The sequence below is a fragment of the Sus scrofa genome, chromosome 13 (genome assembly GCF_054392235.1).
Source record: "Sus scrofa isolate SSC_HxYL_T2T_F1_AM1 chromosome 13, Sscrofa_HxYL_maternal_Yorkshire_Landrace_v2.0, whole genome shotgun sequence".
Taxonomy (NCBI): Eukaryota; Metazoa; Chordata; class Mammalia; order Artiodactyla; family Suidae; genus Sus; species Sus scrofa.
The window spans coordinates 14,849,784-14,868,896 of NC_139395.1; positions in this window are offsets into that span (position 1 = coordinate 14,849,784).

Here is a 19,113-nt window from a genome sequence, read left to right on the forward strand (position 1 = left end):
CATGGAATCCACTGCATTCAATCGGGATCCATTGGGCCACACTGCAAGGAATCCACTGCATTCACTCTGGATGCATTTCACACTGCTTCATTGAATCCACTGCATTGAATCTTGATGCATGGAATCCACTGCATTCAATTGGTATCAATTACACCAAGCTGCATGGAATCCGCTTCATTCAATGGAGATACATTGCACCACTATTAGAATCCACTGCATTCAATCACACTGCATGGAATCCACTGCATTCAATCGGGATCCATTTCACAATGCTGCATTGAATCCACTGCATTGAATCTTGATGCATGGAATCCACTGCTCAATTGGTATCAATTACACAATTCTGCAGGGAATCCACTGCATTCAATCGGTATCTGTTGCAGCATGCTGCATGGATTCCACTGCATGCAACCTGGATACATTGCCCCACGCTGCATGCAATCCACTGCATTCACTCTGGATGTATTTCACAACGCTGCATGCAATCCACTGCATTCACTCTGGATGTATTTCACAACGCTGCATGGAATCCAGTGCATTCAATCATTCCGCATGTAATTCAGTGCATCAATCAAGACCAATTGGGCCATGCTGCATGGAATCCACTGCATTCAATCAGGATCCATTGCGCCATGCTGCATGGAAGCCACTGCATTCAATCGGGATCCATTGGGCTACACTGCATGGAATCCACTGCATTCAATCAGGATCCATTGTGCCAAGCTGCATGCAATCCACTGCATTCACTCCGGATGCATTTCACACTGCTGCATGGAGTCCAGTGCATTCAATCACACTGCATGGAATCCACTGCATTCAATCGGTATCAATTACACCAAGCTGCATGGAATCCACTTCATTCAATCGAGATACATTGCACCACTCTGCATAGAATCCACTGCATTCAATCACACTGCATGGAATCCACTCCATTCAATCGGGATCCATTGGGCCACACTGCATGGACTCCACTGCATTCACTCGGGATCCATTTCACAACGCTGGATGGAAACCACTGCATTGAATCTTGATGCATGGAATCCACGGCCTTAAATTGTTATCAATTACACAATGCTGCATGGATTCCACTGCATGCAACCTGGTATCCATTGCAGCATGCTGCATGGATTCCACTGCATGCAACCTGGATACATTACCCCCTGCTGCATGCAATCCAGTGCATTCCATCTGGATCTATTGTGCTACGCTGCAATGAATCCACTGCATTCCATCGGGATCCATTTGGCCAAGCTGCATGTAATCCACTGCATTCACTCTGGATGAATTTCGCAATGCTGCATAGAATACAGTGCATTCAATCACACTGCATGGAATCCATGCATTCAATCGATATCAATTACACCAAGCTGCATGGAATCCACTTCATTCAATCTAGATACAATGCACCACTCTGCATTGAATCCACTACATTCAATCATGCTTCATGGAATCCACTCCATTCAATCGGGATCCATTGGGCCACACTGCATGGACTCCACTGCATTCACTCGGGATCCATTTCACAACGCTGCATGGAATCCACAGCATTGATTCTTGATGCATGGAATCCACTTCTTCCAATTGGTATCAACTACACAATGCTGCAGGGAATCCAATGCATTCAATCGGTATCCATTGCAGCATGCTGCATGGATTCCACTGCATCCAACCTGGATACACTGCCCCAGGCTGCATGCAATCCACTGCATTCACGCGTGATGCATTTCACAACGCAGCATGGAATCGACTGCATTCAATCATTCCGCATGGAATCCAGTGCATTCAATCAGGATCCATTGGGCCATGCTGCATGGAGGCCACTGCATTAAATCGAGATACAATGCACCACTCTGCATAGAATCCACTGCATTAAATCATGCTTCATGGAATCCCCTGCATTCAATCGGGATCCGTTGGGCCACACTGCATGGAATCCACGGCATTCACTCAGTATCCATTGCAGCATGCTGCATGGATTCCACTGCATCCAACCTGGATACATTGCCCCACGCTGCATGCAATCCACTGCGTTCACTCGGGATGCATTTCACAACGCTGCATGGAATCCAGTGCATTCAATCATGCCACATGGAATCCACAGCATTAAAACAGGATCCATTGGGCCAAGCTGCATGCAATCCACTGTATTCACTCTGGATGCATTTCACACTGCTGCATGGAATCCAGTGCATTCAGTCACACTGCATGGAATCCATTGCATTGAATCGGTATCAATTACATCAAGCGGCATCGAATACATTTCAATAATCGAGATACATTGCACCACTCTGCATAGAATCCACTGCATTCAATAATGCTGCATGGGATCCCCTGCATTCAATCAGGTACCTTTGGGCCACATTGCGTGAATCCTCTGCATTCCATCAGGATCCATTGCACAATGCTGCATGGAATATACGGCATTCAATTGGGATACATTCGCCACACTGCATGGAATCAACTGCATTCAATCACGCTGCATGGATTCCACTTCATTCACTCGGGATGCATTTCACAACGCTGCATCGGATCCAGTGCATTCAATCATGCTTCATGGAATCCACTGCATTCAATCGGGATCCATTGGGCCACACTGCAAGGAATCCACTGCATTCACTCTGGATGCATTTCACACTGCTTCATTGAATCCACTGCATTGAATCTTGATGCATGGAATCCACTGCATTCAATTGGTATCAATTACACCAAGCTGCATGGAATCCGCTTCATTCAATGGAGATACATTGCACCACTCTGATTAGAATCCACTGCATTCAATCACGCTGCATGGAATCCACTGCATTCAATCGGGATCCATTGGGCCACACTGCATGGAATCCACTGCATTCACTCGGGATCCATTTCACAACGCTGCACGGAATCCACTGCATTGAATCTTGATGCATGAAATCCACTGCTCAATTGGTATCAATTACACAATTCTGCAGGGAATCCACTGCATTCAATCGGTATCTGTTGCAGCATGCTGCATGGATTCCACTGCATGCAACCTGGATACATTGCCCCACGCTGCATGCAATCCACTGCATTCACTCTGGATGTATTTCACAACGCTGCATGGAATCCAGTGCATTCAATCATGCCGCATGTAATTCAGTGCATCAATCAAGACCAATTGGGCCATGCTGCATGGAATCCACTGCATTCAATCAGGATCCATTGGGCCATGCTTCATGGAAACCACTGCACTCAATCGGGATACATTGCACTATGCTGCATGGAATCCACTTCATTCAATCTGGATCCATTGGGCCAAGCTGCATGCAATCCACTGCATTCACTCCGGATGCATTTCACACTGCTGCATGGAATCCAGTGCATTCAATCACACTGCATGGAATCCATTGCATTCAATCGGTATCAATTACACCAAACTGCATGGAATCCACCTCATTCAATTGAGATATACTACAGCACTCTGCATAGAATCCACTGCATTCAATCGTGCTTCATGGAATTCACTGCATTCAATCGGGATCCATTGGGCCACACTGCATGGAATCCACTGCATTCACTCGGGATCCATTGCACAACGCTGCATTGAATCCACAGCATTGAATCTTGATGCATGGAATCCACTGCATTCAATTGGTATCAATTTCACAATGCTGCAGGGAATCCACTGCATTCAATCGGTATCCATTGCAGCATGCTGCATGGATTCCACTGCATCCAACCTGGATACATTGCCCCACGCTGCATGCAATCCACTGCATTCCCTCTGGATGCATTTCACACTGCTCCATGGAATCCAGTGCATTCAATCACACTGCATGGAATCCACTGCATTCAATCGGTATCAGTTACACCAAGCTGCATAGAATCCACTTCATTCCATCGAGATACATTGCACCACTCTGCATAGAATCCACTGCATTCAATCACGCTGCTTGGAATCCACTGCATTCTATCGCGATCCATGGGCCACACTGCATGGAATCCACTGCATTCACTCTGCATCCATTTCACAACGCTGCATTGAATCCACTGCATTGAATCTTGATGCATGGAATCCACTGCATTCAATTGGTATCAATTACATAAGGCTGCAGGGAATCCACTGCATTCAATCGGTATCCGTTGCCGCATGCTGCATGGATTCCCCTGCATCCAACCTGGATACACTGCCCCACGCTGCATGTAATCCACTGCATTCACTCGGGATGCATTTCACAACGCTGCATGGAATCGAGTGCATTCAATCATGCCACATGGAATCCAGTGCATTCAATCAGGATCCATTGGGCCATGCTGCATGGAATCCACTGCATTCAATCAGGATCTATTAGGCCATGCTGCATGGAAGCCACTGCATTCAATCGTGTCCATTGTGGTACGCTGCATGGATTCCACTGCATTCAATCGGGATCTATTGGGCCAAGCTGCATGCAATCCACTGCAGTCACTCTGGATGCATTTCACACTGCTGAATGGAATCCAGTGCATTCAATCATACTGCATGGATCCCACTGCATTCAATCGGTATCAATTACACCAAGCTGCATTAATCCACTTCATTCAATCGAGATACAATGCACCACTCTGCATTGAATCCACTGCATTGAAACACGCAGCATGGAATCCACTGAATTCAATCTGGTTCCATTGGGCCACACTGCATGGGATCCACTGCATTCAATCAGGTACCATTGGGCCACGTTGCATGGAACCCACAGCATTCCATTGGGATCCATTGCACCATGCTGCATGGAATATACCCCATTCAAGACGGATACATTTGCCAAAATTCATGGAATCCACTACATTCACTCGAGATGCATTTCACATCACTGCATTGAATCCACTGCATTCAATCGGGATCTATTACCCCACGCCTCATGCAATCCACTGCATTCACTCGGGATGCATTTCACACTGCTGCATGGAATCCAGTGCATTCAATCACACTGCATGGAATCCACTGCATTCAATCGGTATCAATTACACCAAGCTGCATGGAATCCGCTTCATTCAATGGAGATACATTGCACCACTCTGCATAAAATCCACTGCATTCAATCTCGCTGCATGGAATCCACTGCATTCAATCGGGATCCATTGGGCCACACTGCATGGAATCCACTGCATTCACTCGGGATCCATTTCAAAACGCTGCATTGACTCCACTGCACTGAATCTTGATGCATGGAATCCACTGCATTCAATTGGTATCAATTCCACAATGCTGCAGGGAATCCAATGCATTCAATCGGTATCCATTGCCACATGCAGCATGGATTCCACTGCATCCAACCTGGATACATTGCCCCACGCTGCATGCAATCCACTGCATTCACTCGGGATGCATTTCACAATGCTGCATGTAATCCAGTGCATTCAATCATGCCGCATGGAATCCACAGCATTAAAACAGGATCCATTTGGCCAAGCTGCATGCAATCCACTGCATTCACTCTGCATGAATTTCACACTGCTGCATGGAATCAAGTACATTCAATCACACTGCATGGAATCCACTGCATTCAATCGGTATCAATTACACCAAGCTGCATGGAAGCCACTTCAATAATCGAGATACATTGCACCACTCTGCACAGAATCCACTGCATTCAATCCTGCCTCATGGATTCCACTGAATTCAATCGGGATCCACTGGGCCAAGCTGCATGAAATCTACTGCATTTACTCTGGATCCATTTCACAATGCTGCATTGACTCCACTGCATGGAATCTTGATGCATGGAATCCACTCCATTCAATTGGTATCAATTACACAATGCTGCAGGGAATCCACTGCATTCAATCGGTATCCATTGCAGCATGCTGCATGGATTCCACTGCATCCAACCTGGATACATTGCCCCACGCTGCATGCAATCCACTGCATTCACTCGGGATGCATTTCACAACGCTGCATGGAATCCAGTGCATTCAATCATGCCGCATGATATCCAGTGCATTCAATCAGGATCCATTGGGCCATGCTGCATGGAAACCACTGCATTCAATCGGGATCCATTTGGCTACGCTGCATGGAATCCACAGCATTCAATCAGGATCCATCGGGCCAAGCTGCATGCATTCCACTGCATTCATTCTGGATGCATTTCACACTGCTGCATGGAATCCAGTGCATTCAATCACACTGCATGGAATCCTCTGCATTCAATCGGTACGAATTACACCAAGCTGCATGTAGTCCCCTTCGTTCAATTGAGAAACATGGCACCAATCTGCATAGAATCCACTGCATTCAAGCACGCTGCATGTGATCCCCTGCATTCAATCAGGTACCATTGGGCCACGTTGTATTCAATCCACTGCATTCACTCGGAATCCATTGCATCATGCTGCATGGAATATACTGCATTCAATCGGGATACATTTTCCCAAATGCCTGGAATCCACTGCATTCACTCGAGATGCATTTCACGACGCTGCATGGAATGCAGGACATTCAATCCTGCCTCATGGATTCCACTGCATTCAATCGGGATCCATTGGGCCAAGCTGCATGCAATCCACTGCATTCACTCTGGATGCATTTCACACTGCTGCATGGAATCCAGTGCATTCAATCACACTGCATGGAATCCACTGCATTCAATCGGTATCAATTACACCAAGCTGCATGGAATCTGCATCATTCAATTGAGATACATTGCACCGCTCTCCATAGAATCCACTGCATTCAATCATGCTTCATGGAATCCACTGCATTCAATCGGGATCCATTCGGCCACACAGCATTCAATCCACTGCATTCACTGAGGATCCATTTCACAACGCTGCATTGAATCCACTTCATGGAATCTTGATGCATGGAATCCACTGCATTCAATTTGTATCAATTACACAATGCTGCAGGGAATCCACTGCATTCAATCGGGATCCATTGTGCTACGTATCATGGAATCCACTGCATTCAATCAGGATCCATTGGGCCAAGCTGCATGCAATCCACTGCACTCACTCGGGATGCATTTCACAACGCTGCATGGAATCCAGTGCATTCAATCATGCCGCATGGAATCCAGTCCATTCAATCAGGACCAATTGGACCATGCTACATGGAATCCACTGCATTCAATCAGGATCCATTGGGCAATGCTGCATGGAAGCCACTGCATTCAATCGGGATCCATTGTGCTACACTGCATGGACTCCTCTGCATTCAATCAGGATCCATTGGGCCGAGCTGCATGCAATCCACTTCATTCACTCTGAATGCATTACACAATGCTGCATGGAATGCAGTGCATTCAATCACACTACATGGAATCCACTGCATTCAATCCGTATCAATTCTACCAAGCTGCATGGAATCAGCTTCATTCAATGGATTTACACTGCACCACCTGCATAGAATCCACTGCATTCAATAACGCTGCATGGAATCCACTGAATTCAATCGGGATCCATTAGGCCACACTGCATGGAATCCACTGCATTCACTCGGGATCCATTTCACAACGCTGCATTGAATCCACTGCATTGAATCTTGATGCATGGAATCCACTGCATTCAATTGGTATCAATTTCACAATGCTGCAGGGAATCCACTGCATTCAATCGGTATCCATTGCAGCATGCTGCATGAATTCCACTGCATCCAACCTGGATACATTGCCCCACGCTGATTGCAATCCACTGCATTCACTCGGGATGCATTTCACACTGCTGCATGGAATCCAGTGCATTCAATTATGCCGCATGGAATCCACTGCATTCAATCAGGATCCATTGGGCCATGCTGCGTGGAATCCAGTGCATTCAATCAGGATCCATTGGGCCATGCTGCATGGAAGCCACTGCATTCAATCGAGATACAATGCACCACTCTGCATAGAATCCACTGCATTAAATCATGCTTCATGGAATCCACTGCATTCAATCGGGATCCGTTGGGCCACACTGCATGGAATCCACGGCATTCACTCAGTATCCATTGCAGTATGCTGCATGGATTCCACTGCATCCAACCTGGATACATTGCCCAACGCTGCATGCAATCCACTGCATTCACTCGTGGTGCATTGCACAACGCTGCATGGAATCCAGTGCATTCAATCATGCCACATGGAATCCACAGCATTAAAACAGGATCCATTGGGCCAAGCTGCATGCAATCCACTGTATTCACTCTGGATGCATTTCACACTGCTGCATGGAATCCAGTGCATTCAGTCACACTGCATGGAATCCATTGCATTGAATCGGTATCAATTACATCAAGCGGCATCGAATACATTTCAATAATCGAGATACATTGCACCACTCTGCATAGAATCCACTGCATTCAATAATGCTGCATGGGATCCCCTGCATTCAATCAGGTACCTTTGGGCCACATTGCGTGAATCCTCTGCATTCCATCGGGATCCATTGCACAATGCTGCATGGAATATACGGCATTCAATTGGGATACATTCGCCACACTGCATGGAATCAACTGCATTCAATCACGCTGCATGGATTCCACTTCATTCACTCGGGATGCATTTCACAACACTGCATCGGATCCAGTGCATTCAATCATGCTTCATGGAATCCACTGCATTCAATCGGGATCCATTGGGCCACACTGCAAGGAATCCACTGCATTCACTCTGGATGCATTTCACACTGCTTCATTGAATCCACTGCATTGAATCTTGATGCATGGAATCCACTGCATTCAATTGGTATCAATTACACCAAGCTGCATGGAATCCGCTTCATTCAATGGAGATACATTGCACCACTATTAGAATCCACTGCATTCAATCACACTGCATGGAATCCACTGCATTCAATCGGGATCCATTTCACAATGCTGCATTGAATCCACTGCATTGAATCTTGATGCATGGAATCCACTGCTCAATTGGTATCAATTACACAATTCTGCAGGGAATCCACTGCATTCAATCGGTATCTGTTGCAGCATGCTGCATGGATTCCACTGCATGCAACCTGGATACATTGCCCCACGCTGCATGCAATCCACTGCATTCACTCTGGATGTATTTCACAACGCTGCATGCAATCCACTGCATTCACTCTGGATGTATTTCACAACGCTGCATGGAATCCAGTGCATTCAATCATTCCGCATGTAATTCAGTGCATCAATCAAGACCAATTGGGCCATGCTGCATGGAATCCACTGCATTCAATCAGGATACATTGCGCCATGCTGCATGGAAGCCACTGCATTCAATCGGGATCCATTGGGCTACACTGCATGGAATCCACTGCATTCAATCAGGATCCATTGTGCCAAGCTGCATGCAATCCACTGCATTCACTCCGGATGCATTTCACACTGCTGCATGGAGTCCAGTGCATTCAATCACACTGCATGGAATCCACTGCATTCAATCGGTATCAATTACACCAAGCTGCATGGAATCCACTTCATTCAATCGAGATACATTGCACCACTCTGCATAGAATCCACTGCATTCAATCACACTGCATGGAATCCACTCCATTCAATCGGGATCCATTGGGCCACACTGCATGGACTCCACTGCATTCACTCGGGATCCATTTCACAACGCTGGATGGAAACCACTGCATTGAATCTTGATGCATGGAATCCACGGCCTTAAATTGTTATCAATTACACAATGCTGCATGGATTCCACTGCATGCAACCTGGTATCCATTGCAGCATGCTGCATGGATTCCACTGCATGCAACCTGGATACATTACCCCCTGCTGCATGCAATCCAGTGCATTCCATCTGGATCTATTGTGCTACGCTGCAATGAATCCACTGCATTCCATCGGGATCCATTTGGCCAAGCTGCATGTAATCCACTGCATTCACTCTGGATGAATTTCGCAATGCTGCATAGAATACAGTGCATTCAATCACACTGCATGGAATCCATGCATTCAATCGATATCAATTACACCAAGCTGCATGGAATCCACTTCATTCAATCTAGATACAATGCACCACTCTGCATTGAATCCACTACATTCAATCATGCTTCATGGAATCCACTCCATTCAATCGGGATCCATTGGGCCACACTGCATGGACTCCACTGCATTCACTCGGGATCCATTTCACAACGCTGCATGGAATCCACAGCATTGATTCTTGATGCATGGAATCCACTTCTTCCAATTGGTATCAACTACACAATGCTGCAGGGAATCCAATGCATTCAATCGGTATCCATTGCAGCATGCTGCATGGATTCCACTGCATCCAACCTGGATACACTGCCCCAGGCTGCATGCAATCCACTGCATTCACGCGTGATGCATTTCACAACGCAGCATGGAATCGACTGCATTCAATCATTCCGCATGGAATCCAGTGCATTCAATCAGGATCCATTGGGCCATGCTGCATGGAGGCCACTGCATTAAATCGAGATACAATGCACCACTCTGCATAGAATCCACTGCATTAAATCATGCTTCATGGAATCCCCTGCATTCAATCGGGATCCGTTGGGCCACACTGCATGGAATCCACGGCATTCACTCAGTATCCATTGCAGCATGCTGCATGGATTCCACTGCATCCAACCTGGATACATTGCCCCACGCTGCATGCAATCCACTGCGTTCACTCGGGATGCATTTCACAACGCTGCATGGAATCCAGTGCATTCAATCATGCCACATGGAATCCACAGCATTAAAACAGGATCCATTGGGCCAAGCTGCATGCAATCCACTGTATTCACTCTGGATGCATTTCACACTGCTGCATGGAATCCAGTGCATTCAGTCACACTGCATGGAATCCATTGCATTGAATCGGTATCAATTACATCAAGCGGCATCGAATACATTTCAATAATCGAGATACATTGCACCACTCTGCATAGAATCCACTGCATTCAATAATGCTGCATGGGATCCCCTGCATTCAATCAGGTACCTTTGGGCCACATTGCGTGAATCCTCTGCATTCCATCAGGATCCATTGCACAATGCTGCATGGAATATACGGCATTCAATTGGGATACATTCGCCACACTGCATGGAATCAACTGCATTCAATCACGCTGCATGGATTCCACTTCATTCACTCGGGATGCATTTCACAACGCTGCATCGGATCCAGTGCATTCAATCATGCTTCATGGAATCCACTGCATTCAATCGGGATCCATTGGGCCACACTGCAAGGAATCCACTGCATTCACTCTGGATGCATTTCACACTGCTTCATTGAATCCACTGCATTGAATCTTGATGCATGGAATCCACTGCATTCAATTGGTATCAATTACACCAAGCTGCATGGAATCCGCTTCATTCAATGGAGATACATTGCACCACTCTGATTAGAATCCACTGCATTCAATCACGCTGCATGGAATCCACTGCATTCAATCGGGATCCATTGGGCCACACTGCATGGAATCCACTGCATTCACTCGGGATCCATTTCACAACGCTGCACGGAATCCACTGCATTGAATCTTGATGCATGAAATCCACTGCTCAATTGGTATCAATTACACAATTCTGCAGGGAATCCACTGCATTCAATCGGTATCTGTTGCAGCATGCTGCATGGATTCCACTGCATGCAACCTGGATACATTGCCCCACGCTGCATGCAATCCACTGCATTCACTCTGGATGTATTTCACAACGCTGCATGGAATCCAGTGCATTCAATCATGCCGCATGTAATTCAGTGCATCAATCAAGACCAATTGGGCCATGCTGCATGGAATCCACTGCATTCAATCAGGATCCATTGGGCCATGCTTCATGGAAACCACTGCACTCAATCGGGATACATTGCACTATGCTGCATGGAATCCACTTCATTCAATCTGGATCCATTGGGCCAAGCTGCATGCAATCCACTGCATTCACTCCGGATGCATTTCACACTGCTGCATGGAATCCAGTGCATTCAATCACACTGCATGGAATCCATTGCATTCAATCGGTATCAATTACACCAAACTGCATGGAATCCACCTCATTCAATTGAGATATACTACAGCACTCTGCATAGAATCCACTGCATTCAATCGTGCTTCATGGAATTCACTGCATTCAATCGGGATCCATTGGGCCACACTGCATGGAATCCACTGCATTCACTCGGGATCCATTGCACAACGCTGCATTGAATCCACAGCATTGAATCTTGATGCATGGAATCCACTGCATTCAATTGGTATCAATTTCACAATGCTGCAGGGAATCCACTGCATTCAATCGGTATCCATTGCAGCATGCTGCATGGATTCCACTGCATCCAACCTGGATACATTGCCCCACGCTGCATGCAATCCACTGCATTCCATCTGGATGCATTTCACACTGCTCCATGGAATCCAGTGCATTCAATCACACTGCATGGAATCCACTGCATTCAATCGGTATCAGTTACACCAAGCTGCATAGAATCCACTTCATTCCATCGAGATACATTGCACCACTCTGCATAGAATCCACTGCATTCAATCACGCTGCTTGGAATCCACTGCATTCTATCGCGATCCATGGGCCACACTGCATGGAATCCACTGCATTCACTCTGCATCCATTTCACAACGCTGCATTGAATCCACTGCATTGAATCTTGATGCATGGAATCCACTGCATTCAATTGGTATCAATTACATAAGGCTGCAGGGAATCCACTGCATTCAATCGGTATCCGTTGCCGCATGCTGCATGGATTCCCCTGCATCCAACCTGGATACACTGCCCCACGCTGCATGTAATCCACTGCATTCACTCGGGATGCATTTCACAACGCTGCATGGAATCGAGTGCATTCAATCATGCCACATGGAATCCAGTGCATTCAATCAGGATCCATTGGGCCATGCTGCATGGAATCCACTGCATTCAATCAGGATCTATTAGGCCATGCTGCATGGAAGCCACTGCATTCAATCGTGTCCATTGTGGTACGCTGCATGGATTCCACTGCATTCAATCGGGATCTATTGGGCCAAGCTGCATGCAATCCACTGCAGTCACTCTGGATGCATTTCACACTGCTGAATGGAATCCAGTGCATTCAATCATACTGCATGGATCCCACTGCATTCAATCGGTATCAATTACACCAAGCTGCATTAATCCACTTCATTCAATCGAGATACAATGCACCACTCTGCATTGAATCCACTGCATTGAAACACGCAGCATGGAATCCACTGAATTCAATCTGGTTCCATTGGGCCACACTGCATGGGATCCACTGCATTCAATCAGGTACCATTGGGCCACGTTGCATGGAACCCACAGCATTCCATTGGGATCCATTGCACCATGCTGCATGGAATATACCCCATTCAAGACGGATACATTTGCCAAAATTCATGGAATCCACTACATTCACTCGAGATGCATTTCACATCACTGCATTGAATCCACTGCATTCAATCGGGATCTATTACCCCACGCCTCATGCAATCCACTGCATTCACTCGGGATGCATTTCACACTGCTGCATGGAATCCAGTGCATTCAATCACACTGCATGGAATCCACTGCATTCAATCGGTATCAATTACACCAAGCTGCATGGAATCCGCTTCATTCAATGGAGATACATTGCACCACTCTGCATAAAATCCACTGCATTCAATCTCGCTGCATGGAATCCACTGCATTCAATCGGGATCCATTGGGCCACACTGCATGGAATCCACTGCATTCACTCGGGATCCATTTCAAAACGCTGCATTGACTCCACTGCACTGAATCTTGATGCATGGAATCCACTGCATTCAATTGGTATCAATTCCACAATGCTGCAGGGAATCCAATGCATTCAATCGGTATCCATTGCCACATGCAGCATGGATTCCACTGCATCCAACCTGGATACATTGCCCCACGCTGCATGCAATCCACTGCATTCACTCGGGATGCATTTCACAATGCTGCATGTAATCCAGTGCATTCAATCATGCCGCATGGAATCCACAGCATTAAAACAGGATCCATTTGGCCAAGCTGCATGCAATCCACTGCATTCACTCTGCATGAATTTCACACTGCTGCATGGAATCAAGTACATTCAATCACACTGCATGGAATCCACTGCATTCAATCGGTATCAATTACACCAAGCTGCATGGAAGCCACTTCAATAATCGAGATACATTGCACCACTCTGCACAGAATCCACTGCATTCAATCCTGCCTCATGGATTCCACTGAATTCAATCGGGATCCACTGGGCCAAGCTGCATGAAATCTACTGCATTTACTCTGGATCCATTTCACAATGCTGCATTGACTCCACTGCATGGAATCTTGATGCATGGAATCCACTGCATTCAATTGGTATCAATTACACAATGCTGCAGGGAATCCACTGCATTCAATCGGTATCCATTGCAGCATGCTGCATGGATTCCACTGCATCCAACCTGGATACATTGCCCCACGCTGCATGCAATCCACTGCATTCACTCGGGATGCATTTCACAACGCTGCATGGAATCCAGTGCATTCAATCATGCCGCATGATATCCAGTGAATTCAATCAGGATCCATTGGGCCATGCTGCATGGAAACCACTGCATTCAATCGGGATCCATTTGGCTACGCTGCATGGAATCCACAGCATTCAATCAGGATCCATCGGGCCAAGCTGCATGCATTCCACTGCATTCATTCTGGATGCATTTCACACTGCTGCATGGAATCCAGTGCATTCAATCACACTGCATGGAATCCTCTGCATTCAATCGGTACGAATTACACCAAGCTGCATGTAGTCCCCTTCGTTCAATTGAGAAACATGGCACCAATCTGCATAGAATCCACTGCATTCAAGCACGCTGCATGTGATCCCCTGCATTCAATCAGGTACCATTGGGCCACGTTGTATTCAATCCACTGCATTCACTCGGAATCCATTGCATCATGCTGCATGGAATATACTGCATTCAATCGGGATACATTTTCCCAAATGCCTGGAATCCACTGCATTCACTCGAGATGCATTTCACGACGCTGCATGGAATGCAGGACATTCAATCCTGCCTCATGGATTCCACTGCATTCAATCGGGATCCATTGGGCCAAGCTGCATGCAATCCACTGCATTCACTCTGGATGCATTTCACACTGCTGCATGGAATCCAGTGCATTCAATCACACTGCATGGAATCCACTGCATTCAATCGGTATCAATTACACCAAGCTGCATGGAAGCCACTTCATTCAATCGAGATACATTGCACCAATCTGCACCGAAATCACTGCATTCAATCATGCCGCCTGGAATCCACTCCATTCAATCGGGATCCATTGGGCCAAACTACATGGAATCCACTGCATTCAATCGGGATCCATTGGGCCACACTGCATGGAATCCACTGCATTCACTCGGGATCCATTTCACAACGCTGCATGGAATCCACTGCATTGAATCTTGATGCATGGAATCCACTGCATTAAATTGGTATCAATTACATAAGGCTGCAGGGAATCCACTGCATTCAATCGGTATCCGTTGCAGCATGCTGCATGGATTCCACTGCATCCAACCTGGATACACTGCCCCAGGCTGCATGCAATCCACTGCATTCACGCGTGATGCATTTCACAACGCAGCATGGAATCCTGTGCATTCAATCATGCCGCATGTAATCCACTGCATTCAATCAGGATCCATTGGGCCATGCTGCATGGAGGCCACTGCATTAAATCGAGATACAATGCACCACTCTGCATAGAATCCACTGCATTAAATCATGCTTCATGGAATCCCCTGCATTCAATCGGGATCCGTTGGGCCACACTGCATGGAATCCACGGCATTCACTCAGTATCCATTGCAGCATGCTGCATGGATTCCACTGCATCCAACCTGGATACATTGCCCCACGCTGCATGCAATCCACTGCGTTCACTCGGGATGCATTTCACAACGCTGCATGGAATCCAGTGCATTCAATCATGCCACATGGAATCCACAGCATTAAAACAGGATCCATTGGGCCAAGCTGCATGCAATCCACTGTATTCACTCTGGATGCATTTCACACTGCTGCATGGAATCCACTGCATTCAGTCACACTGCATGGAATCCATTGCATTGAATCGGTATCAATTACATCAAGCGGCATCGAATACATTTCAATAAACGAGATACATTGCACCACTCTGCATAGAATCCACTGCATTCAATAATGCTGCATGGGATCCCCTGCATTCAATCAGGTACCTTTGGGCCACATTGCGTGAATCCTCTGCATTCCATCGGGATCCATTGCACAATGCTGCATGGAATATACGGCATTCAATTGGGATACATTCGCCACACTGCATGGAATCAACTGCATTCAATCACGCTGCATGGATTCCACTTCATTCACTCGGGATGCATTTCACAACGCTGCATCGGATCCAGTGCATTCAATCATGCTTCATGGAATCCACTGCATTCAATCGGGATCCATTGGGCCACACTGCAAGGAATCCACTGCATTCACTCTGGATGCATTTCACACTGCTTCATTGAATCCACTGCATTGAATCTTGATGCATGGAATCCACTGCATTCAATTGGTATCAATTACACCAAGCTGCATGGAATCCGCTTCATTCAATGGAGATACATTGCACCACTCTGATTAGAATCCACTGCATTCAATCACGCTGCATGGAATCCACTGCATTCAATCGGGATCCATTGGGCCACACTGCATGGAATCCACTGCATTCACTCGGGATCCATTTCACAACGCTGCATGGAATACACTGCATTGAATCTTGATGCATGGAATCCACCGCTCAATTGGTATCAATTACACAATTCTGCAGGGAATCCACTGCATTCAATCGGTATCCATTGCCGCATGCTGCATGGATTCCACTGCATGCAACCTGGATACATTGCCCCACGCTGCATGCAATCCACTGCATTCACTCTGGATGTATTTCACAACGCTGCATGGAGTCCAGTGCATTCAATCACACTGCATGGAATCCACTGCATTCAATCTGTATCAGTTACACCAATCTGCATGGAATCCACTTCATTCAATCGAGATACATTGCACCACTCTGCATAGAATACACTGCATTCAGTCACGCTGCTTGGAATCCACTGCATTCAATCGGGATCCATTTCACAACGCTGCATTGAATCCACTGCATTGAATCTTGATGCATGGAATCCACTGCATTCAATTGGTATCAATTACATAAGGCTGCAGGGAATCCACTGCATTCAATCGGTATCCGTTGCAGCATGCTGCATGGATTCCACTGCATCCAACCTGGATACACTGCCCCACGCTGCATGTAATCCACTGCATTCACTCGGGATGTTTTTCACAACGATGAATGGAATCGAGTGCATTCAATCATGCCGCATGGAATCCAGTGCATTCAATCAGGATCCATTGGGCCATGCTGCATGGAATCCACTGCATTCAATCAGGATCTATTAGGCCATGCTGCATGGAAGCCACTGCATTCAATCAGGTACATTGTGGTACCCTGCATGGATTCCACTGCATTCAATCGGGATCTATTGGGCCAAGCTGCATGCAATCCACTGCAATCACTCTGGATGCATTTCACACTGCTGAATGGAATCCAGTGCATTCAATCATACTGCATGCATTCCACTGCATTCAATCGGTATCAATTACACCAAGCTGCATTAATCCACTTCATTCAATCGAGATACAATGCACCACTCTGCATGAATCCACTGCATTGAAACACGCCTCATGGAATCCACTGAATTCAATCGGGATCCATTGGACCACACTGCATGGAATCCACTGCATTCACTCAGGATCCATTTCACAACGCTGCATTGACTCCACTGCACTGAATCTTGATGCATGGAATCCACTGCATTCAATTGGTATCAATTACACAATGCTGCAGGGAATCCAATGCATTCAATCGGTATCCATTGCAGCATGCTGCATGGATTCCACTGCATGCAACCTGGATACATTGCCCCACGCTGCATGCAATCCACTGCATTCATTCGGGATGCCTTTCACAACGCTGCATGTAATACAGTGCATTCAATCATGCCGCATAGAATCCAGTGCATTCAATAAGGATCCATTGGGCCATGCTGCATGGAATCCACTGCATTCAATCAGGATCCATTGCGCCATGCTGAATGGAAGCCACTGCATTCAATCAGGATCCATTGTGCTACGCTGCATGGATTCCAGTGCATTCAATCAGGATTCATTGGGCCAAGCTGCATGCAATCCACTGCATTCACTCTGGATGCATTTCACACTGCTGCATGGAATCCAATGCATTCAATCACACTGCATGGAATCCACTTCATTCAATCGGTATCAATTACACCAAGCTGCATGGAATCCACTTCATTCAATCGAGATACATTGCACCACTCTGCACAGAATCCACTGCATTCAATCCTGCCTCATGGATTCCACTGAATTCAATCGGGATCCACTGGGCCAAGCTGCATGAAATCTACTGCATTTACTCTGGATCCATTTCACAACGCTGCATTGACTCCACTGCATGGAATCCTGATGCATGGAATCCACTGCATTCAATTGGTATCAATTACACAATGCTGCAGGAAATCCACTGCATTCAATCGGTATCAATTACACCAAGCAGCATGTAGTCCACTTCATTCAATCGAGATACATTGCACCACTCTGCATAGAATCCACTGCATTCAATCACACTGCATGGAATCCACTCCATTCAATCGGGATCCATTGGGCCACACTGCATGGACTCCACTGCATTCACTCGGGATCCATTTCACAACGCTGGATGGAAACCACTGCATTGAATCTTGATGCATGGAATCCACGGCCTTAAATTGTTATCAATTACACAATGCTGCATGGATTCCACTGCATGCAACCTGGTATCCATTGCAGCATGCTGCATGGATTCCACTGCATGCAACCTGGATACATTACCCCCTGCTGCATGCAATCCAGTGCATTCCATCTGGATCCATTGTGCTACGCTGCAATGAATCCACTGCATTCCATCGGGATCCATTTGGCCAAGCTGCATGTAATCCACTGCATTCACTCTGGATGAATTTCGCAATGCTGCATAGAATACAGTGCATTCAATCACACTGCATGGAATCCATGCATTCAATCGATATCAATTACACCAAGCTGCATGGAATCCACTTCATT